Source organism: Lepidochelys kempii, chromosome 1 (assembly GCF_965140265.1).
Source record: "Lepidochelys kempii isolate rLepKem1 chromosome 1, rLepKem1.hap2, whole genome shotgun sequence".
NCBI lineage: Eukaryota > Metazoa > Chordata > Testudines > Cheloniidae > Lepidochelys > Lepidochelys kempii.
The window spans coordinates 140,436,575-140,457,254 of NC_133256.1; the positions used below are offsets into that span (position 1 = coordinate 140,436,575).

Below are 20,680 nucleotides of genomic sequence, written 5' to 3' on the forward strand. Positions count from 1 at the left end.
GGCTCGGCAGCAGTTCTGCAGAAAAGGACCTAGGGGTGACAGTGGACGAGAAGCTGGATATGAGTCAACAGTGTGCCCTTGTTGCCAAGAAAGCCAATGGCATTTTGGGATGTATATGTAGGGGCATTGCCAGCAGATCGAGGGACATGATCGTTCCCCTCTATTCGACATTGGTGAGGCCTCATCTGGAGTACTGTGTCCAGTTTTGGGCCCCACACTACAAGAAGGATGTGGAAAAATTGGGAAGAGTCCAGCGGAGGGAAACAAAAATGATTAGGGGACTGGAACACATGACTTATGAGGAGAGGCTGAGGGAACTGGGATTCAAAATTCATTAAATATTTGTTTCTTAAATTAGCATGTTCAGCTCTGAAAAGTGCTGGCATCTCCTGCAGACTGAAGTCCTTGATCCACAGCAAAGGTACAAGATGAACAGCAACAATGCAAAGTTCCCCCTATACCTCAGCAATGGCGGAAGCAGGTTTTGCAACCAGGGGGATAATAGAGTCATAGAAATGTTGGGCTGGAAGGGACCTTGAGAGATCATAAAGTCCAGTCCCCCTGCACTGAGACAGGACCAAGTAAACCCAGACCACTGCTGACAGGTGTTTTTTGTCCAACCTGTTTTTAATAACTCCAATGATGGGGATTCCACAACTTCCCTTGGAAGTCTATTCCAGAATTAAACTACTCTTATAATTAGAAAGTTTTTCCTAATATCTTCCTTGCTGCAGATTAAGCCCATTACTTCTTGTGCTACATCCAATGAACATGGAGAACAATTGATCACCACCCTCTTTATAGCAGACCTTAACGTATTTGAATGATGGGTCATTGGTGGTGGGCTGGAGAGTGAGCCCGCCCCACGCTCATCTGGGAGCAACGGCTCCTGTCCCCTGGTGCGGAGCCCGGCTCCTCCATCCAGGAGTGGGAAGCTAGAGTCATAGAGTTTAAGAGCAGAAAGGACCACAAATCAGACCCCCTGAACATCACAAGCCGGCACCCATACGCTACTGAGCACCCATACACTAAATTCAACAACCAAAATCAGACCAATTTATTACAGCCCAGGGGAGTCTAGAGTGTTACGTGTCACAGACAGATAATGGGAGGAATCAAGGTGCACCAGTGCCCAAGACCCCCACAAAGGCAGAGAGTGATTATGTAAATTATACCCAGATAATTCTGACAAGTGAGCCACACCCACACGCTACCAAGGAAGATGTAATTTAGGAGGTTTTTCTGCCAATCTGACGAGGGAAAGATTCCTTTTGGTGATTCCTGATATGGTGATCAGTTAGACCATGAGCACATGTGCAGGAACCAGCCAACCAAGCACCTGAGAGAGAGAATACTTAGTGCCAACTCAGAACCCTGGCCTTCCCTGTTCAATGTCCCATCTCCAGCTGTGGCCATCCTTGAAGCTTCAAATGAAGGAGATAAAAATCAATCCAGAATATGTTGGGGGATGGGGAGAAATCCCTTCCAGACCCCTGCAGGTGGCCAGCTGAAATCCTGAATCATGAGCTGAGAAGATTGTTCCATCTCCATGCCCTTTCAATCCTATTCTGTCTATTAAAAGTGCCAATAAGGGTAACAACTGTAATTTGGACAGGAACTGACTGAGCTGTGTCCACCAACTCTCTTCAGAGGTCACTGCCATCAGATGGTAACAATCTTCTATCACAGCTAACCTTTTCTAGCCTTGAGTTGCAACATCTGTATCCTGTTCCATTTCCCAGAATCATCTAGTCTCTGAAGTGTTTTTCAGAGTAACTGGATGTATTTATTTATTTAATAATCACATATTATAGGCAGTGCTGGTAGCCTGACACTTCCCATTATAAGATTCTATTTTCTGTTGATAATTTTGCCAGACTGGGTGTCTGCCTCAGGTTAAATTTTTTGGTTTTGTTTTTTGAAATGTCAGCCCAACTGGTTCAAATATTTCTGAGAATGGGGGTGGGGGAAAATACATTGTTTTGCCCCTTTGGCCAATTTTTTTCCACCTTTTGAACAGTTGTAATGCCCCCATGCTTTGGAGCAGAAACTTAAAAATTGACTGGGATGTGCCTTGTGTCAGGGATGTGCCTTTTGCTGACTCCATGAAAATCCATCCAAATTTGGCCAAATTATAAGACTTTGAAAAGTCAGTTTGTCTTTACGCAGTAGAGACAAGCTAGAACTTTGTAGTTTAGTTCCATAAGGATTCCATCTGCACTTAGCATGTTCCATCTTGGGACTGCAGCGGCCTGTGCAGAACTTGCTTTGTGATTGCAGTTTCTGGCTGCTCTGTGCCATTTTGGTTACAGGTCCGGGTATTGGTAGCGAGAGCAGGGAGTCTCTCCCTCCTGTGCTCTCAGAGACCTTCCTGGCCAGAATACTGGCCCTGGAAGCTGGGGGGTGAGGGGTAGGGAAACTGGGACTCAAGGTTGTATTTGGGGGTTGAGAGGGAGTAGATTGGAATTAGCTGGGCAAGAAGACTGGAACTGGGACCCAGGTGCAGGGGGACTGGGGTTGGCTGGGCAAGGAGACTAGGAATGAGGGAGGGAAAGGGTGAGGATTGGAAGCCAGTGGGGAGGGGAGTCTGGAACTGGCTGGGCTAGGAGAGTGGGGCTCAGAACCAGAATTGTGTGGCAGGGTGGGGGCAGGGGGCACTGATTTGAGTGGAGCCAGAGTATGGACTAGGACTGGCTGGAGACTTGCAACTGGGCTGAGAAGCATGAGGAGTGAGATTGGTACTGGCTAGTTGAGGAGAATGGGACTGGAGTGGGGAAGAAACAGGACAGGGACAGTTCCGAGGGGAAAGGGCAGAACAGATCAGACTTGAAGGGAATGGGAAGACATTTCTGCCCAGCAGAGGATGCTCCCCTCCAGATCCTGAAGATTCCTGAGTCTCGCCATTTCTTTTTGTCAGCAAATATCTGTGAAGCCTGCTGGCAAAGTGTGTGTCTCATCCCCCTCTAGTGGTTGCTCCACACAGAGGATTACAAGCTATTGCTGCTGTCAGTTACTCTGTTAACTCAAGTGGCACAGGTTTGTGTGGTGGATCTAAAGGTGAATAAAACCTTCTGATGACCCATGTGGGTGTCAATATGCTGCCACATGTTTTTTCGGTTAGCTTTTTTTTAAACCTTTGATTTTTGTTGTGTGTGCAATTTCTATGATAAAAGAAGCATATTAAGGTTGCGAAGTCTAGCACTCAGAAGTTAGAAAATGCCAGAATTAAGGTTGCCTGTGCAACCTTAATTTGGCCCCCTTGTGATATGCACTGTGATAGTCTTTAATTACATGATCACATACTGTTCTCTCCACAGAACCCCTGCCTCGTTCAGTTCATAGGATAGACCTGCTCTGGGGATGAACCAGGGTTGCATAGTGAAGTCCACTGTAGGACCTCTGTTTCGTTTATTGGAGAAATTGGGAGGTGTGCAGTAACGAGGTAGGGGATTGCAGGAAGAAAGTAGGGTCTCATGGTTAGGATAGCTGAATACTGCCCTGAAGAACTGGATTGTATCCTTGCCTCTGCCACAGAGTTCTAGTGTGATGCTAGTTGAGACACTTAAACCAAACTTCCCCCAGGTGATCACTAAATGTATGTTCTTCATTTTCTGGGGGCATGTCTTGAGACCGCGGTGTTTGATTTGAACATGTGCTGAGCGCTCCCAGCTGCAACTGAAGCCAATGGGAGCCGTGCTTTCAACATATAAAGTTATGTATAATGCTACATACTCTGAAAAATCAGGTCCTAGGTGTCTCAAGTTGGGCATCAACGTTTAGTGCATACTTCTCACAGTAATCTCTCTCTGTTTCAGTTTCCCCCTCAGTAAAATAGAAACAATAAATTATGACTATACTGTTTGTGAGGCACTGTACTCTGGTGATGAGCCTGTGAGCAAATTAAAACTTCAGTCTTCAGAGCAGGGTTTGAATAGTGTGCAGTAAATAAGGCAGGAGCAATACGATGAATAAGAAGGAGAACAGGAAATAGCAAATAGTTGCTTGCAATGTCTGCACTGGAGCTGGAAGATATAATTTCCAGCTTGATGAGACATACCTCTGCCAGTGCTAAAAATAGAAGTGTAGTTGCAGCGGCAGGAGTGGCTAGCTTTCTGGAGCATGCACCTAGCGTCTCTGACAGGTGTGTACTTAAGGTGGTTTGTCCTGCTGCAGCTATACTGCTATTTTTAACTAGCTTGCTCAAACAGAGCTAGTGCAGGTGCCAAGGCTGATTCCCCACTCTGGCACTTTGAGTGCAGAAGGTGGGGGCCCGCAAGGATTCTATAAATTAATACTGGCCACTCCAGGCTTGTATTAAACTCCCAAGGTTACAGCTTTTCTTTGACCTTGGATGGGTAGATGCTGCCACCGCCCAAGTGCAAAAACCCCTCTCAGAACCCAGGAAGGCAAACGTGGGAATTCCTTCCTGTGGGGTACCCTCAAGCCCTTAACACCCCACACCCCACCGCCCTGGGAAGAGCTGAGAATGAAAAGAAAGGAAATCAGCTATTGCCACCAGCTAATGAAACAGCATATGCACAAACCTCTTAAGGACACAAAAATCCAATCCTGTTCTTAAAAAAGGTAAATTTCATTAAAAACAAAAAGAAAGAAAATACATCTGGAACTTAGGCTTTTTGCTAGGTTTTAAAAAAAAATTACAAGGATTAAGCGTCAAGATAGCTTCTTGAGGTCCAGCTTAAAGGTTACAAACAAAACAAAATCACCTGGGGTTAGCACAGAGGAGTCCAGAAACCATAAAGAAATAAAAGAGAGAAACCTAATCGCATCTTCCTAGACATTTCCTGATCTACTTACATATCTGGGGTTTCAAATGAGTAGTTTCTAGGTATGATCTGATGATTTTCGTACCTGGCCCAAGCTCTTACAGCATAGTTCCAGCACTATCTCTGCTCTCCGGCAGAACAACACAGACAGACAAAGGGGAAGTTTTTTCCCAATTTAAAAAAGTTCTAGCCTTCCCATTGGCTCTTTTGGTCAGGCATCCACTCCCTTCCTTTTACCTATGGACTTTTTAACCCTTTACAGGTAAAGCAAGTAGAGAACAGCTACTAACAGGGTGACCATAAAAGGGAGCTTCCTCCTCCTTCATTTATCACAGGAGGTGTGCTCCTCTAACTGGAATTTATATCTCTAGCAGCATCCATCCTTTGCACTAAATGAGAGAGGGGTCCTCTGGAAAAATAGTATGAGATCATGTAGTTAAAACCAGTATCATCATGCATATGCACCAGGAGGATGAATTAAGACAACACAAAGGGAGGAGCCAGTCAGAGACTGAAGCCAGCACAGTAGCTGCATAAAGCATTTCAAGCAGGGACTGAGGGACACTGATAATAATCATCAGAATGTTTTCTGCAGTTTACACTCTGAGCATTCTTTCCCCTGTATTGACCGCCTCTTTGCTCCAACTGCACCTGCTTCACCTTTCGTGGCTTCCTGTTCCCTCCCTCCATCTTGGGATCGGGAAGGAATTTTCCCCCAGGTCAGATAGGCCGAGACCCTGAGAGGTTTTTTCCTTCCTCTGCAGCCTGGGGCATGGTTCACTTTCAGGTTTAAACTAGTGTAAATAGTGAATTCTCTGTAACTTGAAATATTTAAACCATGATTTGAGAACTTCAGTAACTCAGCCGTAGGTTAGGGGTCTATTTCAGGAGTGAGTAAGGTTCTATGGCCTGCAATATGCAGGAGGTCAGACTAGATGATCATGATTGTCCTTTCTGACCTTAAAGTCGATGAGTCTGTGAGTCTTTCCATTTAGCTAATACCCTCCTTACATTACCCCAACAAAAACTTTTTTTTGTAACAAACCAAAAAAATACTGTAATTTATGTGACGTTTCCTGCCATTGTATTGTTCTCCTTGCTTATAAGTTCTGTCCATTTCCTTTCCCTATTTAGATTGTAGACTCTTTGGGGGCAGGCAAAGAGTTATTTATTTTATTTATTTATTATATGCCTCTTATTCTCTGTTTGTACGGTGCCTAGGACAATGGGGATCTGTTCTGTTGCCCCAGGTGTTACCACAATAAACATGATAAAGATAATTGTTTTAAAAACCTAAGAGAAAATTTTAATAAGCTGTGAAAGGTAGCTAGACAGGTAGTATCTTTTGGCCTAGAATTAATTGTAATTAAGAATGACTAAATTGTATATAATCAACTGGGTCGGTAACGGGTAGGGTACACTATTAAAAGTTTATATAGGTATGTATTTTCAGTGTATATTTACAAGAGGCATCAGAGATTTTCTAAGAACAGCCAAATTTTTTTGACTGGTGAGGCAAGATCAGGCAGTATCTTTTAAGATTGTCATTCCGAAGGTCTTTAGGAGATGGCTGGCCAAGAGTATTATCCATTCTCATTTTGCTCTCTAGTATTAAAGCAATGATTTCTCATGTATGCAATTCTATGTAAAAACGAACAAACAGAGAAACCAAAACACTTAGTGTCATCAGTCTGATGAGTACTGTACAAACATACATGAAAACAAAAGAGCAAGTAAATACAACATATACTTCCCAATTTATCCTTCAGTAATTCATACCCTCCAGCAACAAAATAGATTGGAGAAGGTTCAGTGGTGAAACAAAACATTGTTTTTATGAAGTTTGTGTATTGGACCAAGCTATTCTTTAATTACTAAGTAGACAACATTATAATTATATCTCATTATCTAAAGTAACTATTTCTCATGGGATCCTCTTTAAGGATTCACTCTTATAGCACCTTATTGAACCTCTCAAGTCTATTAATGCTTGGTGCCTTTTATTTTTTTTCTGAATGTCATATTAAGTAGAGCTAATCAGAAAATGAGGCAAATGATTCACAGAAATTTTTTATTTCCATTTTAGTATGGCTTTTTATTTTCTGCCAGTATTTCTGACTGGCTCTCATATTAACACACACTGATGATGTTTAACAGATCTTTAAAAGGCTGCCATCTTAAGGTTCTGAAAATGTATTACATCAGTGCCATTAGTAGTTTCATTGAACAAAGAGCAGTCTATTCGGTGGAGTTGTTGATCTTAAAAACTAAAGCTCCTCATGAGACACTGAGCTATCTAAGCCACCAGGATGTCCAAGGAAAGTAGTCTGTAGGTATATGAAGGCTCAAATGAACAGCAGTATTTCAGTTCACATTTGGAAGTTTATATTTGCAGCCGTAAGGGCTAGAAACTTAAACTGCATAAGACATCTTGAATATACTTCAATTTAATCTCTCAATTTTTGGTTTCATTATTCCATCTAATATTAATATAACCCTCAGTCCAATGTTTCAGTTCTTTTGCCAATGAAATAGCTTATATATGTTTTGATACAACATGCTTTTATTAGTTTTAGTGTTCATATGTTCCCAGATTTGGTGATTTTTTTACATGCATAATTGTCTTTCCTTCAATTTTTCATCTGTTCTTATGACGTCCTTAATTTTTCAGGAATTTTGAAAAGGTTAACATTCCAACTGTATCATATACGCATCAAATTGTTACTTTTCTTACACCATGCTGTGCTTGCTCTCAATAAAAGAGGGATGAATATTACTCCTGGCAACTCTTATAGTGAGAGCAAAATTATCCCACAAGGAATGAACAAAACCAAAATAGTGTTCTGCTGCTAAAGTTGCCTTCATGCCATCTAATAATTGGCAACAAATGGATGAATCATATCCTTATTCTTTCTGAGAAGCGTAGCAGCCTTAGACTGAGCAGGTAACCATCCCATAAGACTCAATGTATACCTGATGCAAATAACTTTCTCCTTCAATGCTTGCCAAGTTTAATGATTCAGTTAGTTAAGGGTGGTTGGTTGTTCCTTTTCTGCATCTCTTGGCAGTGTCAGTGAGGAAAATAGTGCTTATCAGAAATATAAGGCAACTGAAAATTGTAGGATGAATAGATCAGATATGTACTCAGAGGTTACATATTACCAAAAATGTCCTGGACCTGCTATTTTGCAAAATATAGAGCGGTTATACGGTCCCTTTCTTCTTCGAGAGATGTCCCTCTAGGTGTTGGTATGTCTCTGCGCCTTCACTCTGAGATTTTTACAGCAGTCCTTGCACCGGTCACGCATGCACAGAGCCTGTCCCCCCACGCTCTGAGTGTACCTTAATAGTATACGTGCGTGATCGGTCTCCTCAGTTCCTTCTCTACCGTTCCCGGCCTGAGACAGAGCTCAGCAGACTTGTTAGAAACTTTCTCTCCCTTTGTTACAATTACCTTTCTAGTTAGTTTGTAACCAGTAGTTACTTAGTTACCATTTTCTATCTTTTTCTCTTTAAAAAACAGCTTTTTCTTCATTCCTGTCAGCGGCAGCCGCATCTGACACGCCTGGCTCTCCAGGCTTTAAGCGCTGCTCTACCTGCAAGGAGGCCATCCCTCTGTCAGATGGCCATGCAAAGTGCATAAAATGTTTGGGGGAGTGCCACATCCCTCAAAAATGTGCCCACTGCAGCAAACTTAAATCTAGGGCACGGAAAGATAGGGAGCTGAGACTAAAACTGCTCCTCTTTCAAAAATCATTAGGGTCAGCTTCAGACCTGGGCACCGACTCCGGCTCCACTGCATGCCACAGCCCCCCTGCCACAAAGAGAGACAAGAAAACTGTTAAAAAAGGGGGGGGGGCTCCTTCTTTCATCCTCAACTTCACGGGAGAAGACTTCCTCAGGCAGGTCTACAGCCTCCCTCCCGGAGCTTTCCTGGCTCAGCACTTTTGATGCGCCAGGCTCCTCTGGCGCCACGTGAAACCTGCCTGTGGCTGCAACGGTACCGCAAAACTCCGACGTAGAGGCTTCAGGCTTCCAGTTGCCTGCCTCTCGTATGGCACTGTTCGGCACTGTGACGGAAGCGGTACCGACGCATGCTGACGTGCCTGACCCCCCGCAGGCTGTTATTGCTTTCCCGGCACTGGCATCGACACCTACTGAGCTGGCCGGCAGTGAAACAATGCTTTGGACACTGGTGCAGAGTAATTTTTCTTTACGGCAGATTCCTCTTGCGCAGCCCTCGCCTCACAGAGGAGCTCCAGCACTGCAATTTACACAGTCAAGGGACCTGCTGGTATCTCCTATCCTGCAGTCACTCCTACTCAATGCCTACTTCTCTCCAAATGCTCAGTTCAGTGATGAGGATGCTGGACTGCAGAGGGAATTTTCACCATATCAAATCTCCCGTCCTCAGACCCCAATCAATAGAGGTCATAGAAAAAAATACCTCGTCATACTCTCAGGATCCTGCCCCGGGGTGGGTAAATCCCTGGATGGCACCACCTATGCCCTTCCCACCACAGTGGCAATATTGGGCCCCATGGGTGTCCTCGAGACCACACTCGCTATGCCACCTCTACCAGGTGCACACCTGTCCAGCACCACCAGCTGACGAACCTGCCACTGATATAAGGCACCAAGCAGCACCATCACAACTGCAGGATCAGTCACGACCTGCCCCAAACCCAGTATACCCAGTTGTTACACCTGATGAAGCCTTACTTCCTCCTCCCCCACATCTTCGGATGATTTCTCAAAATTTCAAGACCTTTTCAAAAGAGTTGCCAGAGAATTAAGAATTAACTTGGAGGAGGTTCCTGAACAGCAGCATGAGTTAATGGACATCCTGCAGCCCTCTTCTTCTAGGATTGCCTTGCCAATCAACACAGCTGTTTTGGAACCTGCTAAGGCCATCTGGCAGACCCCTGCTGCAAGCCTGCCTACCTGTAAATGGGCAGACTGCAAGTACTTCATCCCTTCCAAGGGCTCTGAATTCCTTTTCACTCATCCAGCACCAAACTCGCTGGTAGTAGATGCAGTCAACCAAAAGACCAAACACCAATTTCCCCACTCCACCCCATCCAACAAGGACAGCAAGCGACTAGATCTGCTTGGTTATAAAGTATATGCATCTTCCACGTACAGTTTTGCATTGCTAATTATACTGCTGTTCTGGCAAAATATGACCACAAAAATTACAACAAATTCATGGACTTTATTGATGACATTCCAGAAGAAAAGAAACAACAATTCACAGCTCTAGTTTCCGAGGGACAAATCATCTCACGTACCACTCTTCAAGCAGCCCTCGATGCAGCCAACACTGCAGCAAGATCCACTGCTATAGCAGTGGTCATGCGCCAAGGTTCCTGGCTCTCCTCCTCTTCCTTTACTCAAGGGGTCCAGAATACCACTGAAGATCTTCCCTTCGACGGTGACAAACTCTTTGCCTCCACCACGAAAGACATACTTCATTCAATGTAAGACTCAAGGGCAACTCTCCAGCCTCTAGGAATTGAAACCCCTATGACTAGAAGGCAACAATATCAATATCAACCCTATCAGCATCCACGCTACCCCGCGTATACCTGGCAACTCCATAGATCACATGAACAACAACAATGCCAGAGTCCCAGATACCCGTGTTGCCATCCCAATTCCTCGGCAGCGTCTCAACCCACTCCAACTAATAAGCAGATCTGGAGCCTTGGTCGAGGGTTTAGAAAACAACGTTCCCACTTCAGTGCTTACACCACATATCCCTATTTTTGGACACCGCCTATGACCATTCTCCCATCAATGGCAGAACATCAGCACCTACAAGTGGGTTACAGAGGTCGTCACAATTGGCTATTCGATCCCTTTCCTATCCTTGCCTCCTACCTACCCACCCACCATCCCCATCCCTCTTCAGGGACCCCTCTCACGAGCAACTACTCATCCAAGAAGTACAACATCTCCTTCGATTGGGAGCAGTGGAACTTGTGCCTGAACTACACAGAGGGAAGGGGTTTTATTCCCATTATTTCTTAATAGAAAAGAAAACCGGTGGATGGCGACCTATCCTCGACCTCAGGCAGCTCAACAAATTTATCAAAAAGTAAAAGTTCACAATGGTTATCCTCACCACCATAATCCCAGCGCTGGAGCAGGGCAATTGGTTTTCAGCCCTCGACCTACAGGACACCTATTTTCATGTGACTATACATCCGGCCCATTTTATCCTCAGCTCAACACATTTTCAATACAGGGTGCTACCCTTCGGCGTATCCACCACCCCTCATGTTTTTCCAAGCTCCTAGCCATAGTCACTGCCTACCTGAGGAAACAAGGGGTCAAAATTTTTCCTTACCTCGACGATTGTCTCCTCAAAGCCTCAGTGTTTGACAAAGCTCTTCGATTCGTGCAGCTTACTGTCGATTGTTTCCTATCCCTCAGCCTACAAATAAACAAAATCCACATTATCTCCTACCCAGGACCTGGAGTTCATAGGAACACACCTCAATTTCCAGACAGGAATAACATCTCTCCCGCCTGATCACTTCAACACCATAAAATTATTGGCAATGAAACTCTGCAACAGTCCTCAGGTCACCGCTTGAGACTGTCTACAACTACTAGGTCACATGGCCTCTGCACTTTCGTGGTCCAAAATGCTCGACTATCCATGAGGTGCTTCCAAGCTTGGCTGGCCACGGTTTACAGACCGAATGTGCACGATCTAAATAAGCCTCTATCCATACCTTTCAGAATCAAAGACTCTCTCCTATGGTGGACAGTTCCCTCCAACCTCTGCTCTGGAGTCTCCTTTCTTCAGGATGTTCCATCCCTCATAATGACTACCGATGCATCCCTCACAGGGTGGGGTGTACACATGTCCCACCACACAGCCCAGGGACTATGGTCTTCAAACGAATCCTCCCTGCACATAAACGTCCTAGAACTTGGAGCCATATGCAACACCTGCCGTTACTTCCTCCCATTAATCGGAACCAACATGTACGGATAATGAGAGACAACATCGCCTGCATGTTCTGTGTAAACAGGCAGGGAGGGGCTCGCTCTCACTCACTTTTGCACAGAAGCAATGAAGCTCTGGAACTGGTGCCTTGCGAACAACATTCGGATATCGGCCGCCTATCTTCCTGGAGCTATGAATACTACAGTGGACGAATTAAGCAGACGCTTTCCCTGGGATCACGAATGGGAGATAAACGAGACAATCATCAACAACATATTCCGCATATGGGGCTACCCAACCATAGACCTTTTTGCAACAATGAAGAACACGAAATGTCCCGAATTTTGCTTCAGAGCGGGACTGGGCAAACATTCCCTGGGAGATGTGTTCATGATCCCATGGCACAAGGACTTGCTATATTCTTTTCCTCCAATACCAGTTCTCCACAGAGATATAACAAAGATACGGACAGATCGTCCCATGGTAATTCTGATTGCCTCTTTGTGGCCCAGACAACCGTGATTTCTGTTCCTCATCAGAATGTCAGTCCACCCACCAGTCTCATTGCCCCTAACTCCAAACCTCCTATCGCAGCAACATGGCCGATTTCTGCACCCCAACCTGTCCATGCTTCACCTCAAAGCTTGGTTCCTACATGGTTCTCCCAAAACAAACTAGCATGCTCTGAGCAGGTTCAACGAGTGCTGAACACAATCTACTCGCATCACCTATCTCTGTAAGTGGAAGCTATTCACACACTGGTGCTCACCTAAACAGCTTCTTCCTATTTCTGCACCTCTTCCGATCATACTTGACTACCTATTAGACCTCAAGCAATCAGGCCTTTCTTTCAGCTCCATCAAAGTCCATTTAGCTGCTATTACAACTTTTCATGACAAGATCGACGATACCTCTGTTTTTACTCATCCAATCACCAAGCGTTTTCTCAAAGGACTCCAATCCCTGTACCCGGACATTAAACCTCCTACCCCTTCGTGGGACCTTCACTTAGTATTATCTTGCCTGGCTCAACAACCATTCGAGCCCCTAGCCACTTGCTCCCTCTAACACCTCTCTATGAAAGCAGCATTCCTGGTGGCAGTCACCTCGGCCAGACGGGCAGGAGAAATATCAGCTCTGATGGCAGATCCACCATATACACTATTTTTTAAGGACAAGATTACCCTCCTATTACACCCCAAATTCCTTCCAAAGGTGCATTTTTCATTCCACATCAATGAACCGATACACCTACCAACTTTCTTTCCTAAACCACATGCAAACTCTTTTGAATCCACCATGCATACGTTAGACGTACACAAGGCTTTATCCTTCTATTTGGATAGAACCAAGCCCTTTAGGAACCCTTCTGGACTTTTTGTCTCCATCACAGAGAATTCCAAAGGGACACCTATTTCTACCGAGAAACTTTCATACTGGATTTCTGAGTGTATCCGACTGTGCTATCAGATAAAGAAAGTGACGCCTCCAGCCGGCATCAGAACTCACTCCACTAGATCTGTGGCTACCTGCGTGGCCTTTCTGTGCAAAGTTCCCCTGGCTGACATCTGTAAAGCGGCCACTTGATCTTCTGAACACATATTTGTTAAGCACTATGCCCTTACTCAAGGACCTCTCTTTGATACACGATTAGGCAGAGCTGTATTATCTACTGCATTCCTACCAAATCCAAAGTCCCTACCTCCTTGAGGTACACTGCTTTTCAGTCACCTAGAGTGAAGTACCCTCAGGGACCTCTCTCTCTCTCCAAGAGGTGGTTATTCACCTGTGCAGTAACTGACGTTCTTTGAGATGAGTATCCCTGTGGGTGCTCCACTACCCACCCACCTCCCCTCTATTTCGGAGTTGGGGTAGCCTCCGTTGTAGAGAAGGAACTGAGGAGACCGGTCACGCATGCGTACTATTAAGGTACACTCAGAGCGGGGGGACAGGCTCTGCACAAGCGTGACTGGTGCGAATACTGCTGTAAAAATCTCTGAGCAAAGGCGCGGGGACGCACCAACACCTAGAGTGGAGCACCCATGGGACACTCATCTTGAAGAACAACAGTTACTGCACAGGGTGAGTAACCTTCTCTTCCCAAAGAGTTGACAGCGTAACTTGGGCAAAAATGAAAAGGTGACTATTCAAGGTGGAGGGAGTGTGTGAGGACATGTTAGATGAGATGAGCAAAGAGAGAAGGCTTATTGTGTGTGTGTGGGTGGGGAGGGGAAATAGCTCTTTAGGAGGGGAGAAAGGTACTTAATGGATGAGAAGTGGGTGGCTGTTCCAGGGAAGGAGACAGCATAAAAGACGGTGCAAAGCTGAGTGTGAAAATGAGATGAAAAGAACAATAAGGAGAAAGGACTGGGAGAAAGTTATAGAACCAGAAGGGTGAGGAGGAAGTTTGAATTTGAGGAGGTAAGATGTTTCTGGATGATCATTTTTCCTTACATTAAGCTGTAACTTCCTCTTAGAAACAAATATATTAAAACCTCTTTTATTGTGAACTAAAATACAGTAGACCCCGTCCTCTGATTTGAGATAAGATTCTGGACGAAAACTTCCATACACTAAACTGGAGATGCTACATAGAATAATGCTAAGTGAACTGTATAGCAAAGGCTTATTCTGTATTAGTAGTAGGTAGCATGTTATTTTACAGTGTCTCTGGGTGACAGTGTCCCTTTAAGAGGGAGCCAGGCCAGTACACTCATCAGCACACTCCAATCTGGCTAGTTAATTGGGCTTCAAAGATGACATCTGGGCTATGGCAGAGGAGACCTAGGAGTCTGGGCTTCCTGGGAGCAGGAGATTGAGTAGGAGATGAGAACAGCTAGACACTTAATGGTTCGTGGTAAAAGGCAGAAGGCAGGAGAGTAGCAAGAGGGGTTTGCTGGCTGGTGGGCCCAAGCCAGAGAGCCGGAGCCAATGGCTAGAGAGGGCTGAAGGAGGGGAACAAGTGGGGAGCTTACCACTGACCTCTCCAAGACCAGCCAGCTGGACCCAGAGGAACAGTGAGAGGGGTTGGGAGATTGGGATGCTCCCATCAGAGGGGTTGTGGGGGTTCCTGCTGGGAAGAGCAAGATTGCAGTCCAGCTGGGGTGACTGTCAGAGCCAGAAGGACAGACGAAGACTGACAGAGAGTCCAGGCAGGGCTGAAGGTGCTTGTACATGGAACATCGAGGGATGAAATGTTGGATGATCTTGATGACTATTTGCATTGGGGGTAATAAATGGATTTTATATTGAGGTTTTGGTTATGGATTATTTTACATGATACTTTAATAATAAACCAGCCCAAAGGTGGGGTGGAATTGAGAGAGGAGGGTCTGCATAATGGTATTGGGTTTCCTGAGAGAGAAAACTGAGGCAGGGTGCTGAAGAGCCACCCCCAGCCATCAGAAGGTGGCTGATCCTGTTACATACAGACATTTAGAATAAAAAAATTAAAGTGCTTAAGTCCCATTTTTTAAAATGCTTGAGTCTCTAGGGCTACGTCTGCACTACACACCACTGGTAGTGGTGTCTAGTGTCCATGTAGCTACATGCTGCAGTGTAAAGCAGGTTTTGAGTACATGGCAGTGGTGTAGCTACACATGTCAGGGAAAAGCCCGGGCAGAGGGGAAGCAGCAGGGACAGCTTCAGCAGTTCCATGCTACCAGAGCCTTTCACTGTGGCAGAGAAAGGGGTCCAGCAGCAAGGAGCTGTCAGAGCCTTTCCCTCATAGCAGGGGAATGGATTTGGCAGTGGGGGGCATCTCCCAGCTGCCTTCCCCCTGCCAGAGCCTTTCCAAGCTGCTTCCTTCCTGCCAGAGCCTTTCCCTCTAGAGGGGAGATGCTCCAGTGGTGGTCAGCTGGCAGAGCTATTCTCCCCTGCCAGAGGCATTCCCTGCTGCGGGGAAAGGCTCCATAGCAGGGAGCTGCTGATGCCTTTCTCTGCTGGGAGAGCCTTTCCTGTGATGGGGAAGGACTCCAGTAGTGGGGAGGCAGTGGGATGGTAGACTGCTTTAAAAAATAAAATCAGCATAGACAGAGAGGCACTTCTTGGGTGAGTAGAGAGTGTGTTGGGTATGTACTCACATACATACCCCCATCCTTCAGGCATCTCTTTTCCTGCCTAAGCTGGGCCACATCAGCTACACTTTATACCTATGCTAGGGGGCTATATGACATGTACACTACAGCCTGCCGAAACAAGCGTGCAGTGTAGACATACCCTAAGGGTGCAATTGCAGGTTGGGTAGGCACACCCATGCTCGCTTTCATTTAACTAGCACAGCTAAAAATAGTAGTGAAGAGGCTGCAGTATAGTCTAGCAAGGTGAGTTCTTACCCCGGGGACAAAGCAGGCTTGTACAGCCCATGCTGAAGCTGTTGCTGCCATGTTTTCACAATTGTTTTTAGATGTGATAGCTAGACCTAAAACTAGGGCATGTGTATGCCTGCCTGTGTTGCTTTCACACTTTCGATTGCACTATAGATATATCCTTAGGCTACTAAATCCCATAGAAAGTCAATGGGACTTAGGTTCCTGAGACTCTCTTGAAAATTTTACTGCTAATTACTACAATGTTAGGAACTGAGATACTAGAGGAGGTGCTCTATAGGATGTGCTGATATACTCTGAATGTCAGCATAAAAGCTAGTTCTGCAGAAAAATCTTTTAAAAAAATCCTTTAAAAAATGTCCTAAGAATTATTTTTTTATTTTTACACACTCGTTTATCAATAAAAACAGTGCTTTTCCTACTGAAACACATTTCACAGCTTTCAAGTTATGACAGAAGGCTTCAAAGGCTTGATGAATTGCTTTTTCCAGTCTGAGGTACCTTCGTTTTGAATGACTGGAATGTTTAGCCAGAGATGCAGAGCAATTCTTAAACCTTGCTCAATCCCAAGACTTTCAATGGAAATCCATCAGAGACCATTGCAAACAACCAAAACCTCTTGAAGGGAAAAAAAGGAACATTACAACAAGTCATAAATTCTCCCTTTCTGTGAGTAAAAACAAACGAGACATTCTCTGAATCCTCTCATTGAGGAGATATCTTGAGGAACCAGGTGTCCTCATACCAAAAAAAAAAAAAAAAATGAATGGATCCTGGTTCCTGTGAAGCCAGCCAGCTTGATTAGATAGGAAAGGTAACTGTTAATAAATGAAGACCCATGTTCGTGTTTTATGGTTTGGTTTCATAGTGTGACCATATGTTGCCGTTATTCGTTGTTTCTAGTTAAATCTGTATTCTTTCTTATTAAAACAAAAGTAGGTTTATTTGTAAGTACTCACAAGTTCTGTGTGGTTTACAGGAGCAGTGGTTTAAGGTAAAACTAGTAAACTGGAGCACAGTGTTCCTTTGGAGGCAGAGGATCTGGGATTTCTGTAAGTAGCCAGTGTCAGGGGGAGAGATATAATGGGAACATTTCAAAGGGATTCTGGGACTGGAGAGCACCTATTGTTCACCTGCAAGGAGATAGCAGGGCTGGCATAGCCCAAAGCAAGAGAGCTTGGGTGGCTGAAAGGTTGATGATGTTAGGGAGTTGACACCCAGCTACCACAGGCAAGACTCCCTCATGCTGAGTCAGGGGGTAACAGGTAACTCCTAGTCCTGGGTACCCCGAGAACCTTCACTGTGCCATGGGAGCATAGAACTTCATGATGTCTGCTCGGGACTTTGCTATCGCAAATTGATATTATGTGGAAGGTGCTCAGCTACTTTGATGGGCAGCAGTATAAAACTCTTATGTATATAGATGCCACACATTTAAGAGCTGTTGGAGAGAAAAATTCTAGTACACTTTGAAATGTCTAAAAGCTACATAAGGTGGCTCTTCTGTACATAATAATATGGTGATTTTTACATCCAATGTTTTGAGAGATTCTATGTCTAGAGAAATGAGTAGTTTGTGTCCATTTGGAAAGCTGAAAGTGTGAGAAGGTATTAAGATCCTGTTTCTAGCCTCGATAGTGCACAAGATAATGGGCCTCAAACCTGGACACTTGAACAGGATGTAATTTTGGATGAATAGGAAGAAACATTTGTCTAACATGTTGATTCTTTTAAAATGGCAGGTGCTTGATGTTGCTCAGGATTTTGTAGTGTTAGAAGTAATATTGGGAGGGACGTGGGAAGAATATGGGTGCAGTGGTTAAAGAGCGTAAGTGTGCATGAAAGATGTGTTTCAGAAAGCTCTGCAATTTATAATATGGGTATCTTCACTGTGTGTGCATGCATATGCACACTGTACAAGTTATACAGTACTTCTGGGTAATTGGCAATCCATCCATGTTTTCTTTTTATAATTGAAAATGTCAATACAAAGTACTTTGGCATTTCTAAATTGAAATTTTCTGGCTCTGTTCCATGAAAAATGCTAATAATTCTGACAAGAACAAACCTTGAAATATCAGAATTTTTCATGGAACATAAATTCCAATTTTTGACCAACTCTAATTGGTTAACTTCACTTTCTATCTCTAGTTTTGATTAATTTAAATAGATTTTACCAAATACTCTCCTAATGCCGTCTTAAATGGCTCTTGACTTCTTAACCTCAGATACAGGTCAGAGAATAGGTCAAACTGTGAGGAAAAGTATGCTTGGAGTAGAATGATGTATGAAATGAATACACATCAGTGTAATAGCCAAGTTCCATTGTCCTAATATAATGCGATATTTTTGTGTGAGATCAATTTTGTTTGTTTGTCTATAACCTTTTATTTTCATTCTAATAAGCTACTGTTGGTGCCAAATGGTTATTTTGGGAGCAGTGCAATAAAGGAGAATTGCAGTAAACGTGAGTCAGTTCTTTATTGCATTACCTTGCTGCTGGAAGGAGGAGTCTGATTAAATTGCTGTTGCTATTCCTTGAGGTCCTAATCCAGTGCCCAGGGCACAGCTTGAGTTATTGGGCTAAGAGTTGGTTATTCCGTGAGGGTAAAGGGAGATGGAACTCCAAACAGTGGGAGCAGATACTACAGCATTAGTTGTGGAAGATCTCATAGTTCCTGTTTGCATGCTCTGCGGTAGAGAGCTGGTTGGTGAATCAGTATACAGGCATATCCACTCGCCACCTTCTTCTCTAGTCTGTCTCCCAAACCCCTTTTGAAGTGAAGGCCTTCTTCAGAACATAGTGCCCTGGCATACAGGTGCTGTGGAGTCCTCGCAGCTTGTTCCCCTTCTTTAGCTGACTTGCCCTGATTCGGCTAGCTAATAGTACAACTGGATTCCTCAGCAAACAATTACCTACTTTTAGTTGAGCAATGACTGGGTGAGCATGTTCTGTGTTTTGGAAATGCATATTTTAAATGAGACATGCCACTCTTATGCATCTCCTATGTTGCAAGGTATTTTTATGATTTGGTGTTTAAAACTCTGTAGAAAATATTTGTTGTAAGAATAGTTTGTGTGTACATTATTCAAAACTCTTTGATGGTCCAGTCTAGCAAACACTGACACAAAGGAGTTAATTAACTCAACTCGTATGTGTTTATAGGATCAGGCCCTAAAATTGTATTTATTTTTTATAAGTAGGCTATCAGTGATTTGATACTGATTTGCAATCATTTTGGAAATATAGCAACAGTTAAACTCTGGAAGAAATACTAGTTTCATTTTCATCTGCTAATTTTCTTGCTCCTGCTGTGCAAATTATTATAAATCAGGGTGGAAAGGTTTCCCTACATACTCTTGTTATAAAGAGACTGAAACATTAGAGTTCAATAAAATATGCCATCTATATGCTAAACCAAGGTCCCTGCTGCCCTCAAGAGATAAAAATAAGGGAAATTCAGGGGTTAGGATTTAGGATCCTGCCATATTATCACATTTGCTGTAATACTGTTTTGTTTGTTTTTCATCTGTTCCTCTTGGGTTTATTTCACCTTTTACATCAGGTGTTTGTTTTGTGGTTTGAAATTACAACTGTGAGTTTGACAAGGAAAGGTTAGTTTGATGCAAATCATTTATACAGCTTTCTACAGGTATTTCTATAGACTCCTGAAGAGAAGTTAACATGTGGATTCATTTTGATTATAAGGCATTAATTGCTATTTGAAAGGGTGACTGGTACTGTGAGCAAGTGAGGCATTTCACTTATTTGAGCAGTCTGATTAGCTTTAGTCCTTTTGAATATGAGGACAATTACACTGGTTCTTAATTAATTCTTCAGTTGCCACAGTGCTGTGACCAAAAGAATGTTGTCATCCTTCAGTGTGCTAACAGTACGCTCTCATGGGAAATCTGAGTTGTGAAACCCAGAGTTCTGGCCACCAATAAGGCCTTCCAGGCAAAGTTTTGAAGCTTTCCAAAATTACGAGCTCCAAAAATACAAAAGAAGTACAAAAAATAAATTATCACTACTTACCATCCTCAGGCAAGAGAAAATCATGACAGGGAGAGGTATAAAATACCTGCACTATAACTGCAGGCCTTGAGAAACGTCCAGTATTTTTTATTTGTTTTAGTTTTGCAGAAAAGAAATGTTGTCTGGGGTAGCAGGTCTAAGATATCGCCCCATTATGAACATGCTTATCTGTTGTAGGCTTCAACTTCTTGACTCCAAGGTGTACATTTTTAATAGTGAGAGTAATTAATGATTGGAACCATTTACCAAAGGTTGTGGTGGATTGTCCATCACTGATCATTTTAAAATCAAGATGGGATTTTTTTCTAAAAGCTATGCTCTAAGAATTATTTTTGGGAAGTTGTATGGCCTCTGTTATACAGGAAGTCAGACCAGATGATCACAATGGTCCCTTTTTGCCATGGACTGTATCAATAAATAGACTCACTCTTGGAATTGCTAAATTTTATATAAATTGACTTTTGGGGAAATTTTTATGATAACTACAAAACAGCCTTCAGCATTAATGTGAGTTGCCCATGATTGTTAAAATGACTTGATTTTCATGTGTTCTGAGCACCTCCACTAA

General features: G+C 43.8%; 1 protein-coding gene across 11 annotated transcripts in view; it reads left to right on the plus strand.

The window, feature by feature from the left end:
- Positions 1-20,680, plus strand: part of CNKSR2 (connector enhancer of kinase suppressor of Ras 2) — a 369,205-nt gene that overhangs the window by 142,219 nt on the left and 206,306 nt on the right. The gene's annotated exons all lie outside the window — the stretch shown is intronic.